Raw genomic sequence first — 17,435 nt, forward strand, 5'->3', positions numbered from 1 at the left:
GTAACAAGGCCTCTGTGTGGGGCTGTGTCCCTCCTGGCACAGGGCCCCCGTGTCAGTGCGCTGGTTGGTCACCTGCACCACTGACTCCCATCCAGCAGGGCGCTGCCACCAGCGAGCATGCAGTGTGTGCAGGACCGGAGTGACCCCCTTCGCATTGTCTTCACATCACTGACCCCAGCCTCCCATACTTCCAGGGGGCTTCCTCAACACCCACAATGCAGTTGTCCCCCAGGTTCATGAGATGGGGGAGCCCCGGGCTGTTTCAGTTCCCTGTAGTTGCAGCATTAGGGCTCATAGCTGTGGCTCATGGGCTCAGTTGCTGCATGACACGTGGGGTCTTCCCAGAGTAGGAACAGAACCTGCGTTCCCTGCACTGGCATATGGACTCCCAACTACCAGATCATCAGGGAAGTCCAGTAAAACCAGTCTTACTCACATGACCAGTGATCAGGCACCTTGTCCTCAATCTAAGGAACATTTTGCAGTCAAGTAGCAGGTTAAGATCCCCATGAAAATGAAAGTCAAAGTGTTAGTCTCTCAGTCGTGTCTGAACTTTTGTGACCCCATGGAGTGTATAGCCTGCCAGGCTCCTCAGTCCATGGAATTTTCCAGGCAAGAATACTGGAGTGCATTCCCTTCTTCAGGTGATCTTCCCAACCCAGGGATCTAACCTGGATCTCCTGCATTACAGGCAGATTCTTTACCATCTGAGCCACCAGGGAAGCCCCAAGCTCCGCATAGTCAAGGCCGCATCATTGTAGTCAGTGAAGAGAAGGGTTCATAAAGTGACACCGTCCTTTAACTCCGCCTCACATTGAGTGGACATGCAGCCGGAGGGAGCAGCCATTATGCCTTCTGGCACCAGACTTGCCAGAGGGTTTGAGAGAATTATTTTATAGGAATTTACCCAGAGGGGAGAAGTCCCTTGAGGCCATCACTTCTTTATCCTGGAAAATTCTTTTCTTGACTCACAATATGGGCTCTCAGAATATAATATGAGTAACCAGCCTTGTAACTAGGAAGAAAAAAATATATATTTTTTTCCTTTAAAAGAGATCTTTGAGTTACATTTCCATTTTCAAAACAGATATTCATTTTTTCTTAAGATTTTGCTGAGAAATATTTTTTCTTGCTGCAAGGTCATTATTTCCCTATTTTGATTCAATAATCTTGTGAGGTGACTGGAATATAGGATGCTTGTAGAAGCTTCCAGAATGCCTGGGGTTGGTTCCTTGTCCATCATGACATGTGAAATGATCCTATAAACAAAAGTTTGGAGTACATTGCCCTCAAATCCCAATTCTTAAACCACCCTCGTGGCCAAGCACCTGTGTTTCAGCATCCTGAACAATTATGTCACTGTGTGAATCCTGCGTGGGGCCATTTTGATCCGTGGTGCTATTCCTTTTATGGAAAGATTTTTTTTTTTTTACCATAAAACTTCTCCCAAAAGAGAAATCGGTAATCTCTTTTTTGCACAGTTCAAACATAAAGAACAAAAATATCAGGGATCGCTGTATGTTTGGTTTGTCAGTAGAGAAAACCTCCCAGACCGTATTACTAGCTTTTTTCTTTTCTTTCCAATTTGATAAGATTTCAGTGAGCTGAAAGTATATACAGTCATCAAGATCAGACTCAAAAGTCAGTTGCTCTGATTTGCTTACAGTGAGCAAGTTACCTTCTTAAAATGAAGCTAGTTAATCAGCTCTGCCAAAGCTTGCCTCAAAGGGAAACTTGACCAAATCTTTACCCAAAGAAGTGGGAATGAATATTCTTGGCTGAAGCACAGTCAAGGCTGGCTTCATAGCCTCTCTGTCTCCTGGTTTCACTTACAGAGAATGCTTAGGCTTCCATGTGCAAAACTGTAAGGAGGAACACTCCAGAGGAACACTAACTCTGCTTTAAGGCTCAGACACCCAAGCTGAAGTGATGGGCATCCATAGGTTTTAACACTTCTTTTCAGGGTATGCTTCTTGCCTCACTACAGAATGGTTGAAAAGAAATCCTGAGTCTGTCAACCAGTTTCTTGCATTCTTCTGTGTTCCCAGCACACTCCATGCAACCTGCCACTGGGGAATTCATGATGCATTGTTATGATTGGTTTTCTAGCCTGTTTATCCAACTGGATCAAATTTCTTTGAGCCTGAGAAACTGCATCCTATTCATCTCTGAATCTTTTTTTACATTTTTTAAAGGATTCCCATTAAGGTTTTTTGAAAATAAGAAGCTGTTATTTGGGTATATACATTTCAAGGAAAATAAGAAGCTGTTACTTGGGTAAGGACCATCTTATTTTGAAAATAAGAAGCTGTTACTTGGGTATATACACTTCAAGCTGTTACTTGGGTATATACATTTCAAGGACATACATATCATCAACATCAAAGTATGCCTGAATTCTGTAATTGCAGGTTAATTTGATGAAGCACTTAATTGATATATGTTATTTCACTAAATAAATACGTGTCTAAAAAGTAACATTTTATGATATTCCAATGAGGAGACCCAAAAGCAAATTTAGCTTTAATTTACAGTATGTTTCAGCAGTCAAATAGTTTGAACTGAAAATCTAATGGAATCTTTTTACAGAACTCCTCTTGATTTTGATTGATTGGTTTATTTATTTATTAATATATGCCTGTGTTCTCTGCTCCATCCTCCACCTCTACCATCTAGTTCCCAAAACACAATTTTACTTTTGAAATGTATCAGTTGACTGCACTCCAGCCAGTTTAAGACATGAAAGATTTATTACAGGTGTTAGACAACGTGAAGAATGTCTGCAGTCATCAAGGAAGGGTCAGGATACCCCACAGTCAGGAGCATCAGCTGGAAGACAACTGTCCACATCTGAGACAACACTTCCAGCATCTTTGTGTCGCCACCACCCACCGCTCAGCAGTTAGGACCACAAGACCAGGCACCACAAGCTCTATAGTTTCCCAGAAAAACAAAACACTTCCTGGCACACAGCCATTGCCTTCCCTTGCTCACATCATCATTTCAAGTTATCACAGATGCAACTTTTTGGGCAGAATCAGGTTCTCTAGCTGCATGAGAGGATTGAAAATATTCCTTTCCTTGGTCCCTGCCCATCTCCTCACTTTCTTTTAAGCTTTCTAGTTTCTTTCACATAAGACTCACTAGAAGGGAGCTAGAGCATGCATTTTATATTGTTGTTTAGTCCCTAAGTTGTGTCTGGCTCTTTGTGACCTTATGGACTGCCAGGCTCCTCTTGTCCATGGGATTTTTCCAGGCAAGAATACTGGAGTGGATTGCCATGACCTCCTCCAGGGCATCTTCCTGACCCAAGGATAGAACCTGTGTCTCCTGCACTGCAAGCGGGTTCTTTACCACTGAGCCACCAGGGAAGGCCCTGGGTATTTGATGAGCCAAATTGAAATATCAGCTACATACACAAAGGAATGGAAAAGCATCTCACTTTTCTATGTGAGGACTACAGAAGGGTCTGCTTCACACGAGTACAACCTGGGCTGTTTTCAAGGCCCCACATTTGCTTTCAAGAGACCAGAGGCAGATCCTTGATATCAAGCAGATGCAAACAGAGCTTGAAAACAAAAGTGAACTTCCTCCAACCGGAAGTAAAATTGTTCAACTTTTCTATGCTAAAACATTTTTCCTCCTATATACTATCTACACATGTTCTTTGCCCATTTTTAAAGTGGTTATTGGCCACTTTTTGGTAATGATTGATGAGAATTTTTATGTTAGGAGAAAGATCCCTTGTCTAATGAATTATTGAGCACAATATTTCAAACATGGATAGATGAATTATTATCGAAGAAAATGACGGGGATCTTGTATAACATGTGGAAACCTCGATCTGACTTTCCAGTTAAAAATAAGGATATTTAAAATGGTTCAGATGGTGTCTATGAATCAGAGGAGAAAAACAGTAAAATGGCAGTCAAATTTCCAAGTTACACAGATGCTGAAAACTCTCCTGGGTCTCAGCAGTTACTCTGATGCTGTGGAAAAATCGTAATACAAATACAACTAGCTGTAAAAATGCTGTGAAGATGAAAGTTAAACCGTACTCATACAATATCACTACCACTATTACTACTACTGTTGTTAACAGTCATGGGCTTCATACCTTACAGCAGTCCTGGTGTTCACAAAAAAACTGAAAGGAACTTGGGCAATCGGACCAATCAAAACCCCTGGTGACCTACCTTTGGGAGGGATACAGTCAGCTCTGTGGGACCTGGCGTCTGGGGAGAAGGAACTGAGATGTAGACTCTGCTCCCTTCCCAGGAAGAGTGGGGGAGATGGGACAGGCAGTGATAGCAGCAGATGAATGATTTAGGAGCACAGGGGAAGGGACATCTAGAGAGAGGACAGTGACCAGGAAGGGAGGGGTGGGCCCTGCATTCTAAAGCAGGCAGGGCTCAGTCAGAGGGACCGTCTGAAGTTAAGATTATAGCACTGGGGAGAGGGGGAGGGGAGGAAGGTGGGGCACAATTAAAAAATGAGATTGCTGGTTTTACAAATGGCATCAAAGTCAAGGAAGCAGACTTGGAGGGATCGCTCCAAATGAGTGGACTTTATGGTGACTCTTATGCATACTCAGTCGCTTCAGTCACGTCCACCTCTTTTCTACTCCTGTGGACTGTAGCTGCCAGGCTCCTCTGTCCATGGGATTTTCCAGGCAAGAATACTGGAGTGGGTTGCCATGTCCTCCTCCAGGGGATCTTCCTGACCCAGGGGTCGAAACTCTGTCTCCTGCATTGTACGCAGATTCTTTATCCACTGAGCCACCTGGGAACCGTTATGGTGATGTGCAAACAGGTAAAAATGATGAGACACTATGATGACTACTGTCATGTATGTTTGTCCAGTCAGAACTGCTTAGCATCTAAGAAAATGGTGCAAATTGTATCTCCTGTGCTCATGCCCTACTCCACAAGCCAAAACAAGAATAGGACCACCTGCAGTAATAAATCTTGGCTGTCACTAGGGAGCCCCAGGGGGCCTTCCTGGTGGGACTCACACTGCAGGAGAGCATTGTGCAAAGACAGGTCTGAGGCTGCTTCTGGGAACTGGCAGCATAGCCAGTATGTCCTTGTATGTCCAAAGTACGTCCTTGTGAAGGGCCAGGCCCATCCTGGGTCCAGGAGAGAAGGCACAGGTTATCTCTGAGAGTAACTGCTCCCGGGAAATTCTCAAAGGGAGCACACTTACATAATGCCATGTCTTTTCAGGCTGGGGTTCTGAAGACCTGGTGCAGATGCTCTGGGGTCTGACTTAGTCCTGACCCAGCAAAAGTCCAGCCCTTCCATCCACTGGGCTGATGCCAACTGTAAAATTCAATGGGGAGGTCTCCAGGCACACAACAAGGGGATGTCCTGGAATCATAGGCTTTTTCAATCCACGGGTAAATTCACAAGTAAAACAACAGACCATAGAGAAATTAGCAATGTACCCAAGTATTTTATTGGAATGGTGACTTGTAAATTTGCATTTTATTCATCTTCAGTGGCTCAGTGGTACAAGAATCTGCCTTCAATGCAGGAGACACTCAGGAGACCCAGGTTCAATCCCTGAGTCAGGAAGATCCCTTGGAGAAGGAAATGACAACCCACTGCAGTATTCTTGTCTGGGAAATCCCATAGACAGAGGAGCTTGGTGGGCTACAGTCCATGGAGTTGCAAAGAGTTGGACATGACTGAGCAACTAAACCACACACATACACACACACTCTCTCACACACACACACATACCATAGGGAAGAAAGGGCACTTTGCTGCCAGTCATAGCAAGTAGACCAGAGTTGGTGTCAACTGTGTTTTTTTTTCCTATTGTTAATGTATCTCCTTCTTGATCATAATTTGGTAAATTTTAGAGCTTTTGTGTCTTCACTAGATAAAACTTTGTTCTTCCTTTCAAGCACATGAAAAAGTGATTCTTCAGCATTTCTTTGCTAATCTCCCCCATTTTGCAATGAAGTGCCCACAAACTGCCCATTCACAAATCCTTCCATTGCAATCAACAGACATACATTTATCTTCATGACAGAGAAACAAACATCTCGATTCCTTTCAAAGCTGGGGTCTTAGTCAGAGAGAATAATGGATTCTATTTAATGAAATTAGTAAAGTTTTACTGGCCTTCTCAGCCAGATAGCCTTACTAGAAGTGTTGTCTCACACCATGTAAAAATTTCAGCTTCACAAATATTTGCATACACTTTAAAACCAAAAAAGTTGGAAATATGGAGATACATGTGGGGGCTTGGATTGAAATGAATATGTATGCAGAAAGTAAAGATATTTGACATGGATACTCAAATCATTTCTACATAGAACAAAGGAAACAAAATTACCTGATTATATAATTTAGGCTAAAAAGGGTTAACACACTCATCTTTTTTTGTTCCTTTAGTCCAACAGATGAGAACAAAATTTTTAATTCATTGTTTTCAAGAATTGCAAGCATAATTCAGTTCAATCTTCGCTAATACTATCACAATCCAAACAAAGGTTTGGACAAGGCCTTTATTGCTATTCACCTGCATATGATTTCCATTCAAGCCCATTGGAAGCAAAGCCCAAGCTGAGTTGGCACGAGTCAGTCAGGCGCCACTACCCAGGGCAATGATTCAAGTCTCTGGCAAAACTCCAAAGTATTTCAGAGGTGTGTGGGGTGGACAGGGGCTGTGTGTGTAGGGGGGAGGGGGCGCGTGGGGGTGCTGTGTGTGTGCATGTGTATGTGAGGCTGTGCATGTGTGCTGTGCATTTTTTCTGAAGAATAGACATTATTTATCCCATGATTACATTTTTAAAGGAAAAATTACCAACAAACTTCATAAATCCATGAAGATCACTAATCTCAAATTTACATTTAAAAAGACTGATTTTGTTCCAATAGTTTTTTACACCCATGTGAAACCAGAGTTAGTACCAGAACTCAATGTCTAGGTAGCCAGCATAATAATTTCATAAAACTACTCAAATACGTCACTGGAACAACTAATATTGTATAGTAATTTATATTTTTATTATTTTACCCATTTCTGATTTAAGAATAATTATATGATTTATACTTTATAAAGCCTAGATCTCAACCAGCAAAATCACTCCAAAATTTTAAATTTAGAACTTGTAACTTGAATAAGTTCATGGTATTTTAACTCTTTCAAGAAAAGCATCTTATGCCCTGGTTCACTAATTCCATACTCTCAAAGAAGGCTAAAGGAAATCAACCCTGAATATTCATTGGAAGGACTGATGCTGAAGCTCCAATACTTTGGCCACCTGTTGCAAAGAGTTGACTTACTGGAAAAAACCCTGATGCTGGGAAGGATTGAGGGCAGGAGGAGAAGGGGGTGGCAGAGGATGAGATGGTTGAGTGGTATCACTGACTCAGTGGAGATGAGTTTGAGCAAACTCTGGATGAGAGTGAAGAACAGGGAAGCCTGGCGTGCTGCAGTCCATGCGGTCGCAAAGAGCCAGACATGACTTAGCAACCGAACAACAACAACAAACAAGGGGCATTTGGCACGCTCAAACATTATTAAGTGTGGGAATGTAAAATGGCACTTCAGACAGACACTTTAGAAGGCAGTTTGCTAGTTTCTTATAAAACTAAACGTATTCTTCCTATGTGCTTAGTCACTCAGTCATGTCCAATTCTTTGTGACCCCATGGGCTGTAACCCACCAGGCTTCTCTGTCCATGGGATTCTTTAGGCAAGAATACTGGAGTGGGTTGCCATGCCCTCCTCCAGGGGATCTTCTCAATCCAGGGATCAAACCCAGGTCTTCCACATTGCAGGCAGATTCTTTACCACCTGAGCCACTGAAGAAGCCCATTCTTCCTATAAGACAAAGCAATTGTGCCCCTTGGTATTTACCCAAATGTGTTGAAAACTATTGTATCTACACAAAACCTGAACACAAATATTTATGGTAGCTTCATTCATAATTGTCAAAACTTGGAAGCAACCAAGATGTCCTTCAGTAGGTAAATGGGTGAATAAACTGTGGTGCACCCATACACTGGAATACTATTCAGCACTAAGAAGAAGTGAATTATCAAGCCACAAATACATACAGAGAAACCCTAAATGCACATCACTAACTGTAAGAAGCCAATCTGAAGAGGCAGCATATCCTATGATTCCAACAACATGACATTCTGGGAAAGGCAAAACTATGGAGATGGTAAAAAGATCAGTGGTTGCTAGGGTTGGGGGGAAGCAAGGAGAAATAGGTGGAACATGGGGTTTTTAGAGCAGTAAATTGTCGGGGGTGTGTGTAATTTCCTCAGTTCTGTCTCGTCACAACAAAAATCTGAAGCAATGGACCAGTGTTACAGCTCTTGGACAGACCAGTATCACAGCTCTGTGTTATAGCTCAGTTTTATTTAGAAAATAAAGGAAAATACATCCTTGAGGCTTGAGGGCATGAGGGCAGAAGACCCAAAAGACTCGAAGAGAAGAGAGAGAGACCCTGGCCCTTTGGCTCCTCTTTTTCTGTTTTTTCCTATTCTGCCTACCTAACAAAACTATTCTGTATCATATTGCCGTAATGCATACAAGCCATTATACAGTTGTCAGAACTGATAAAATTTACAACACAAAGAGTAAATTCTAAACTATGGATTTCAATTAAGAATAATGAGAAATGGAGTATTTCCTGCTGTATCAGTAAGCAAAAGATGTCACAGTCATCAGGGATGATGGTGAGCTGGTGAGCCCTGAGGGAGCTCAGGATGTGAAAACACAGAATACTGGCCTCAGATAGCTAAGGTGCATATCAAAGGAATAATTTCAGTGAGTCCAAGTTCTTGCATCCTCCTGTACAAAGAAAAGTGCTAAATTCTTCAACTTCAGATATCTAGATTCATTTTATGAACAGTAATCTTTTGTTCCTTCTACATGCCCTCTGTTGCAAAACTCCTATATATCTTAACTCTCCCCTTGCATGATCGGAGCAGTTTCCTCAGAGTTACTCAAGATGCTGCCTCCTGGGCTTGAAGTCCTAAAAACTCCTGCAAAGTAAAACAGAACTCCCATATTGTGCTTTTTTTTTTTTTTTCAGTCGGCTAATCTATCAACGTTGGTCCATCAATTGTATCAGTGTACCACACTAACAGAAGATGTTGGTCTTAGAGGAACCTGGAAGTGAAGGGAGAGTATATGTCAACTCCAATTTTTTCTGTAAACCTGAAACTGCTTGGAAAAAAAGACTATGAATTAAAAACTAAAATTTGAGAAATTTTTAAATGGTGATAAATGAGGATTTATTGAAATAAAAGAAGTCCACTAGGTCTCAGAAGAACCATCCTCTGAGGAATCTTTACTGAGCTAAGTATCCAGGTGGAATATCCATCATATCCTAATGGCTTGATGGCCTGGCCCATTCAGGGAAGATTCCATCACCTATGGCAGTCTGTCTCAGGTATGGCACACCTACCCACAAATAGAATAGAAGTTCATTTCCTAGAGTAAGAAAGGGAAATCCCACTGAAAGCTAACATAACACGCAGAGCCGAGAGAGTCAAGGAATGGGAGAAATTAATTTACATTTACAATCAAACTTCTTTTAGGCTCAACCAGAAGCCCAAGAACAACTACCAGCCACTCACCGCTACTTGGAGGTTGTTGTTCTTCAGTCGCCCAGTGGTGTCTGACTCTTTGTGACCCCATGGACTGCCACATGCCAGTCTTCCCTGTCCTTCACCATCTCCTGGAGTTTGCTCATTCATGACTATGGCGTCAGTGATGCCATCCAACCATCTCATCCTCATCCTTCTCCTCCTGCCTTCAGTCTTTCCCAACATCAGAGCCTTTTCCAATGAGTTGGCTTTTCATCAGGTGGCCAAAGTATTAGAGCTTCAGCTTCAGCATTAGTCCTTCGATTGAATATTTAGGACTGATTTCCTTTAGGATTGACTGGTTTGATCTCCTTGCTGTCCAAGGGATTTTCAACAGTCTTCTCCAACACCACAGTTGGAAAGCACCAAATATTTGGTGCTCAGCCTTCCTTATGGTCCTACTCTCGCATCCATACTGGAAAAATCATAGCTTTGACTAGACAGTACTTTGTTGGCAAAGTAATGTCTCTGCTTTTTAATGTGCTGTTTAGGTTTGTCATAGCTTTTCTTCCAAGGAGCAAGTGTCTTTTAATTTCATGGCTGCAGTCACAGTCTGCAGTGATTGTTTCTGCATCTGTTTGCCATGAATTGATGGGACTGGATGCCATGATCTTAGTTTTTTGATCATGGCTAATCTTAGTTGGAGGTTAGTCAGCATGTTATCGAGTCCAAGCTTACTCTGATTGCTGCACCACAGGCCAATGAATATGAGAGATGAGGTTTTGAGGCAAGGAAGAGACTTTAATCAGGGAACTAGCTGACTGAAAAGATGACAGGCTAGTGCCTCAAAATAACCATCTTATCAGGGTCGGAATGCCAGGTTCTTTTATGGATCAGAGTTGGAGGGGTGAGGAAACAAAGTAAAAAGACAATTCAGTCCTTGCAAATGTCCCCTAGAATGTGTAAGTTTCACTTCCTTACCATCCTTCACAGGTGAGTGGCTTAGGTTATCTCCCTGAAGCAGGCCATTATGTATGTTTATAATAACAAAAAAGGGTTAAATTCACCAAAGTAGATCCAGTGTAAATTTAAAATTAACTCTTCCTGGTTACAAGCTGGCTCCATTACCAGGAATCCCTAATTAACTTCTGTGGGGAAATTGCCCAGCTAGGGGGTGGGGTGTTGATTGTAAAAGCAAACCCTTCTCCTGACAGGCACATATGTTAATGCACTATTGTAGAAGTTCAGGGTAGTTATTACTGAGTTGTCACTGGCCCATTAATTATCCAGGATACTGTATTTAGCTTTACTCTGGTAAATCTTTTTTAATTGCCTAGCATACATTACAGAGCATCTTTATTTAACTCTGTTTATGTTTATGCCTTTTCCGATAGCTCATTAAGTACTATCGGAATCTTTAGTGAGACTCGTCAGGCCCTTCTGTGCATTCATTTCACTCACTCATTCCATTGCATCTTAAAGTTCTGGATATTTTTCAAGTCCACCCCTTGCTCACATTTTCTTTTCCCTGCCTCTTAAGGGTGCAGGCAACTTCCTTCTCCACTATTTTCAGACTGCGATTCAATATTTCCCACTACTGAAAAGTACCTGTTTGAAAATATGTATTAATATCTAAATGTGTCCCTGGAGCCTCTGTTCACCAATAGAATAGAGTCCAGATTCCTTAGGAATACACCCAAGGCTCTAGCTAGTTCAGCCCCAACCTCACAACTCATCCACTAACTATCTTTCCTTCCTGCTTTCCATTTCAGCTCTTTACAAACAGGGCATGAAATGTCTTTGTCTGTTCTTTGTTTTCTGCTTGAAACACTCTCCCAGGTTCTGAGAAATGGAACACTTCCTGCCGTGTCAGTAAACAAGGATGTCACAGCCATCAGCAAATGCAGCCCTCCAATGTAAGCCAGTGAGCCCTGTGGGAACTCAGGAAGGAGAAGAACACCTGCCATCTAGCAGCCATCAGACTGCAGCCATTCCCCATGGGGGAAGCTCAGGATGTGAAAACAGGATACTGGCCACAAATAACTGAGGTGCATATCCAAGGAATTATTTCAGTGAGCCCAGACCCTTGCATCTTCCCATACGTAGGCAAGCATTAAATTCCTTAATTTGACATGTCTGCTTTTAATTAACAAAAATCTCTTGATGTTCAGATTACCTGCCCTTTGTTAACAAAGCTTCTATATATCCTGGCTCCTCCCCTCGCTTCCTCAGAGTAGTTTTCTCAAGGTTACTTGAGATGCTGCCTCCTGGGCTTAAGTCCTAAAAATTCCCACCGAAGAAGTTGCATGTATTGTTTTTCAGTCAACAGTTCCATTCAAATGTTACCCCTTCATGGAATCTCCTGGACACGTCCCCCATCTCCCCACCACAAAGTTCTCCCCATCAATCCTGTTCCTGCCATTGTTGATGCTGCGTGACTCTCTGAAGTGTAAACAGGTATAAATGAGACAGACTCTTGCCAGACTGTGAACTCCTTGAGATCAGGGAGTATGTTCCATTCATCTTTGGGTGCCTGGAGCCTACACGGGGTGAATGGTTAAGAAATATTTATTTAATGATTGAATGAAGGAGTTTCACTCCAGACTATCTCAGTTTAATCACATCATGTCTGTTCTTTCCAGCATATCTTCACCTACATAACTGCATGACTAGGAGTATCAGTTCAGTTCCATTGCCCAGTCATGTCCAACTCTTTGCAACCCCATGGACTGCAGCATACCAGGATTCCCTAGTCTTCACCATCTCCCGGAGTTTGTACAAGCTCATGTTCATCAAGTCGGTGATGCCATCACCATCTCATTCTCTGTCGTCCCCTTCTCCTGCCTTCAATCTTTCCCAGCATTAGGGTCATATTATATGGTCATTAATATGCTGTCTAGGTTGGTCATAGCTTTTCTTCCGAGGAGCAAGTGTCTTTTAATTTCATGGCTGCAGTCACCATCTGCAGTGATTTTGGAGCCCAAGAAACTAAAGTGAAAAGCAAAGGAGAAAAGGAAAGATATATCCATGTGAATGCAGAGTTCCAAGAACAGCAAGGAGAGACAAGAAAGCCTTCCTCAGTGATCAATGCAAAGAAATAGAGGAAAATGATAGAATGGGAAAGACTAGAGATCTCTTCAAGAACATTAGAGACACCAAAGGAACATTTCATGCATAGATGGGTACAATAAAGGACAGAAAGAGTATGGACCTAACAGAAGCAGAAGATATTAAGAAGAGGTGGCAAGCATAAATAGAAGAACTATACAAAAAAGATCTTAATGACCCAGATAACCACAGTGGCGTGATCACTCACCTAGAGCAAGACATTCTGGAGTGTGAAGTCAAGTGGGCCTTAGGAAGCATCACTAAGAACAAAGCTAGTGGAAGTGATGGAATTCCAGCTGAGCCATTTCAAATCCTAAGATGATGCTGTGAAACTGCTGCACTCAATATGCAAGCAAATTTGGAAAACTCAGCAGTGGCCACAGGACTGGAAAAGGTCAGTTTATTACAATCTCAAAAGAAGACAATGCCAAAGAATGTTAAAACTACCACATAACTGCACTCATCTCACATGCTAGCAAAGTATTGCTCAAAATTCTCCAAGCCATGCTTCAACAATAAATGAACTGTGAACTTCCAGATGTTGAAGTTGGATTTTTGGGGCTAGTGCACTGGGACGACCCAGAGGGATGGTATGGGGAGGGAGGAGGGAGGAGGGTTCAGGATGGGGAACACATGTATACCTGTGGCGGATTCATTTTGATGTTTGGCAAGACTAATGCAGTTTTGTAAAGTTTAAAAATAAAATTAAATTAAAAAAAGAAAAAAAAGAAAAGGCAGAGGAACTAGAGATCAAATTGCCAACATCCGTTTGATCATAGAAAAGGCAAGAGAATTCTAGAAAAACATCTACTTCTGCTTCATTGACTACATTAAAGCCTTTGACTGTGTGAATCATAACAAACTGTGGAAAATTCTCAAAGAGACGGGAATACCAGACCACTTTACCTGTCTCCTGAGAAATCCGTGTGCAGGTCAAGAAGCAGCAGTTAAAACTGGACATGGAACAATGGACTGGTTCCAAATTGGGAAAGGAGTACGTCAAGGCTGTATATTGTCACCCTACTTATTTAACTTATATGCAGAGTACATCATGCAAAATGCTGGGCTGAATGAAGCACAAGCTGGAATCAAGATTGCCAGGAGAAATATCATTAACTCCAGATATGCAGATGACACCACCCTTATGACAGAAAGCGAAGAGGAACTAAAGAGTCTCTTGATGAAAGTGAAAGAGGAGAGTGAAAACCTGGCTTAAAACTCAACATTCAAAATCTAAGATCATGGCATCTGGTCCCATCACTTCATGGCAAATAGATGGGGAAACAATGGAAACAGTGACAGACTAATCATGGGGAAAATAAATATAGCATAGATATGCATCTATACACATATATATAGATGTAGGAAAAACCCTGAGGCTGGGAAAGTCTGAGGGCAAGAGGAGAAGGGGGAAGCAGAGGATGATATGGTTAGATGGCATCACTGACACAATGGACATGAGTTTTAGCAAACTCTGGGAGATATGAGAGGAGCCTGGCAGTTGCAGTGCAGGGGTTGCAAAGAGTCGGACATGAGTTAGCAACTGAACAACAATAGATACGCATGCTTCTTAGAACATACTACTGGGGATTAAAGAAGAAAAAAGTCAGAACCCACTTCATGTCATGAATATTAGAAATATACTTGAAAATTAGTCTCTGTGGAAAAACTATGCTTTCCAAAGATGCCATTGAACTAAAAAGAAACATGACATTATGTAATTTTTCATGGAATGTCACCAAATAATACAAATAATAGCAAGCAGATTGCAGTTGGCAAGCCCTTCCAAAGCAAGTCATATCCACTTGGGTGGGGGGCATATTTTGAGAATTTTTTTGATACTTAGAAGTAAATATTTGGAATTGCTTTTTCAAAGACTAGCTGTGTCTGATTCTGAAAATTTTGAATTGTGTGCATTTGAGAGTGAATTTTTGAGCACTTGCATATGCCAGAGTTGGTCCTCTGAGACAGGTCTTAGGAGCTGATTTTGAAATTATGTCACACAGATGTAAATCCTGCTGGTCTCAGAGAGAGATGTGACTGACAGCAGGGCTTGCCTTGCGCAGTTGTAGTTGAATTCATAATTTATGAACATATGTGGGGTAGAATGCTGGCATATGCAAAGCATGACTGCATGCACAATGAGGATAAAAATACAGGTTAATTACATACTATTCGCATGGGACTGGAGCCTGCTTAGTATTCTTTAGTGTCACTCATTTCCCAATGGAAACAACATGTATCTTACCAGTAGGTAGCAAATGAAAGTGACCTGTCTTGGATAAAACAGATCCTCAGTATCTGTGTTTGAAGTTTGGTGTGAAATACCAATTCTAGGAGTAGTTAATCAGAACCCCAGCCCATGTTAATAAAACATGCATATTGCTCCCCATGTGGATATTTAGTAAGGTGTATAAAGCATTGAGATGCTCCATTTGGATACCAGATTTCATAGAATTATAGAGCTGGGAGGGATTTTGGAAATGACCTGATGTAATCCTCAACCCACTGCTTTGTAGCTGAGGAGTTCTCAGTCAAGTCAAGACTCAAATCTGACCTCAGAGGAGAATCCCACCATTGACCTGACTAATTCCCACTGATGTCACAGTACAGTTGAGTTCACTGCAGTTTTCAGCACAGTTGCCAGTCTGAAAGGTCAGGAAATGCTTCTCCAAGTAATTCTCTTGGATTGATCTTGTAAGACACAGTGGGACAAGCATTCAGAAGCTGAAGTTGAGAACGTGAGCGCAGCTACTTGCTGCTAGGGAACTGTGTGACCTCGGGGAAATCCCCTGCTTCTCTGAACCTTAGTGGGTTCATATTCACATGGAAATGATCATAATTCCTACCTTGAGAGGCTGGTGAGAAGACTCGGTGGTAAATAGGCATAGTGTGCTTGGCAAGGTGTTGAGTTGGCCAAAGAGTTCGTTCGAGTTTTCCCATACGATGTCATGAAAAACCCAAATGAATTTTCTGGGCAATCCAACTACAACAGCACTTACAAAGATTTAGTCCTTATTGTCATCATCAAATACTATTTATTAAAATATCAAAGAAGAACAGCAGGTTGCTGGGCTTTAAACAAGGCAGGAAGCAGGGAAAACCATGGGGCTGAACCCACATTAGGGGCTTTATCTCCTAAAGAGCCAGTTTTTACCAGCAGGCAATCTTATCTGCAAAACCCATTAAGTCAACCTGCCTCAGTGGCGAAATAGTCACTGTCCTTTCCCTGGCTGTTGTTGCTATTCAGTCACTAAGTCATGTCTGACTCTTAGTGACCCCACGGATTGCAGCCTGCCAGGCTCCTCTATCCTCCCCTATCTCCTGGAGTTTGCTCAAACTCATGTCCATTGAGTTGGTGATGCCATCTAACCACTTCATCCTCTTCTCCCTCTTCTCCTCCTGCCCTCAATCTTTCCCAGCATCACAGTCTTTTCCAATGACTCAGATCTTTGCATCAGGTAGTAACTTCTGTAAATTCTAATAATTTCCCTGGTAACTTCTAGCAAATTCTTATCTTCATATTTTGGATTTATTATCTTCTCTCTCTGCAAGAATGAGCTCTAGAATCATCTACAGCAGCTCTGTCCAATAGAAATACAATGTAGGTCATGTCTGTAATTTTCTTGTAGTCACATTTACAAAATTTTAAAAAGCAACAGGTGAAGTTAATTTTAGCAATATATTTTATTTAACCCAATATATCCAAAATGTCATCAGTTCAACATGTAATCCGTATGAAGGTTATTAATGAGACAGTTATCATCCTTTTTTTTCACATTAAGTGCTCAAAACTCCCTGGATATTTGACACTGACAGTATACCTCTATTGGGAATAACTACTATTTGACGGTCATGTGTAGGTAATAGTAGGTAATGGCTACTATATTGGAAAAACATGCAGGTCTAGAGCCTGGCCGGGTGACCATGCCTACTGATAAAGCAGACTGAGAAAAATTAACTTAGTAACTCTCCACAGAAACACTTAAGAACACTGAACCAAACAATCCTGGCATAAAGATGGGGAGGGAACCCTGGCAACAGAAATGACAGCCTAGCAACACCAGCTGTTGTTCGAAAGAGAAATCAGAAAACCATTACTTGGAAAAGACTTTCTGGGAAGGTCATCGTTTGCTATTTTGTTTAAAGGGAAATAAGGAAACTGATCACACATCTACACAAATGTACATTTCATAAGGTGCCATTCTCATTGCTTATCCCACAACACAGGCACTGACATATTTTGTTATATTGTTGATGCTATAGTGCTCACTTAGGAAGACAAAGAGTAAGGCAGGAAATCGGGCTGACCATCATCACATTTCTTCCCAGGGTGTAGCCTGCCTGTAGGCCTCATGGGTCGTAGTAAGCTTGGTCCTCAGAAGCCTTTCCACATCATTTTCTGAATATAATATACCCTGATAACTCCTGGCTAGGACCTGGTCTTGCCTGGCTGGGTTCCCGATTCATCTCCTTTATCCCTCCATTGGTTCCTCTTTCCTGTGTGGATGCAGAGCCTCCATCAGACTAAAAGCTGCAGAGAGATGCCCGAACCTGACTTCCCAATCCAGCATCTCTGATACCCACTTATGGGATGTCCTTCAGTTTTATACTTTGAAGCCCAGCTGTCATGGTTAGCTTGTGTGATGACCTTGACCTCAGAGTCTCACCTCCCTTTACTATTATCAAGTATGTTTCTGGTCCTTAGAGTCCCAGGTTCTTAATATGTTCCCTGTTCTGAAGATCTGCCCAGGTCTTGGCCCTCTGT

General features: G+C 41.9%; 1 protein-coding gene across 1 annotated transcript in view; it reads right to left on the reverse strand.

Moving 5' to 3' along the window:
* Window positions 1–17,435, reverse strand: part of XKR4 (XK related 4) — a 313,239-nt gene that overhangs the window by 282,493 nt on the left and 13,311 nt on the right. The gene's annotated exons all lie outside the window — the stretch shown is intronic.

Source organism: Bos grunniens, chromosome 14 (assembly GCF_055505025.1).
Source record: "Bos grunniens cultivar Pamir isolate PY7600 chromosome 14, Bosgru_T2T1.0, whole genome shotgun sequence".
NCBI lineage: Eukaryota > Metazoa > Chordata > Mammalia > Artiodactyla > Bovidae > Bos > Bos grunniens.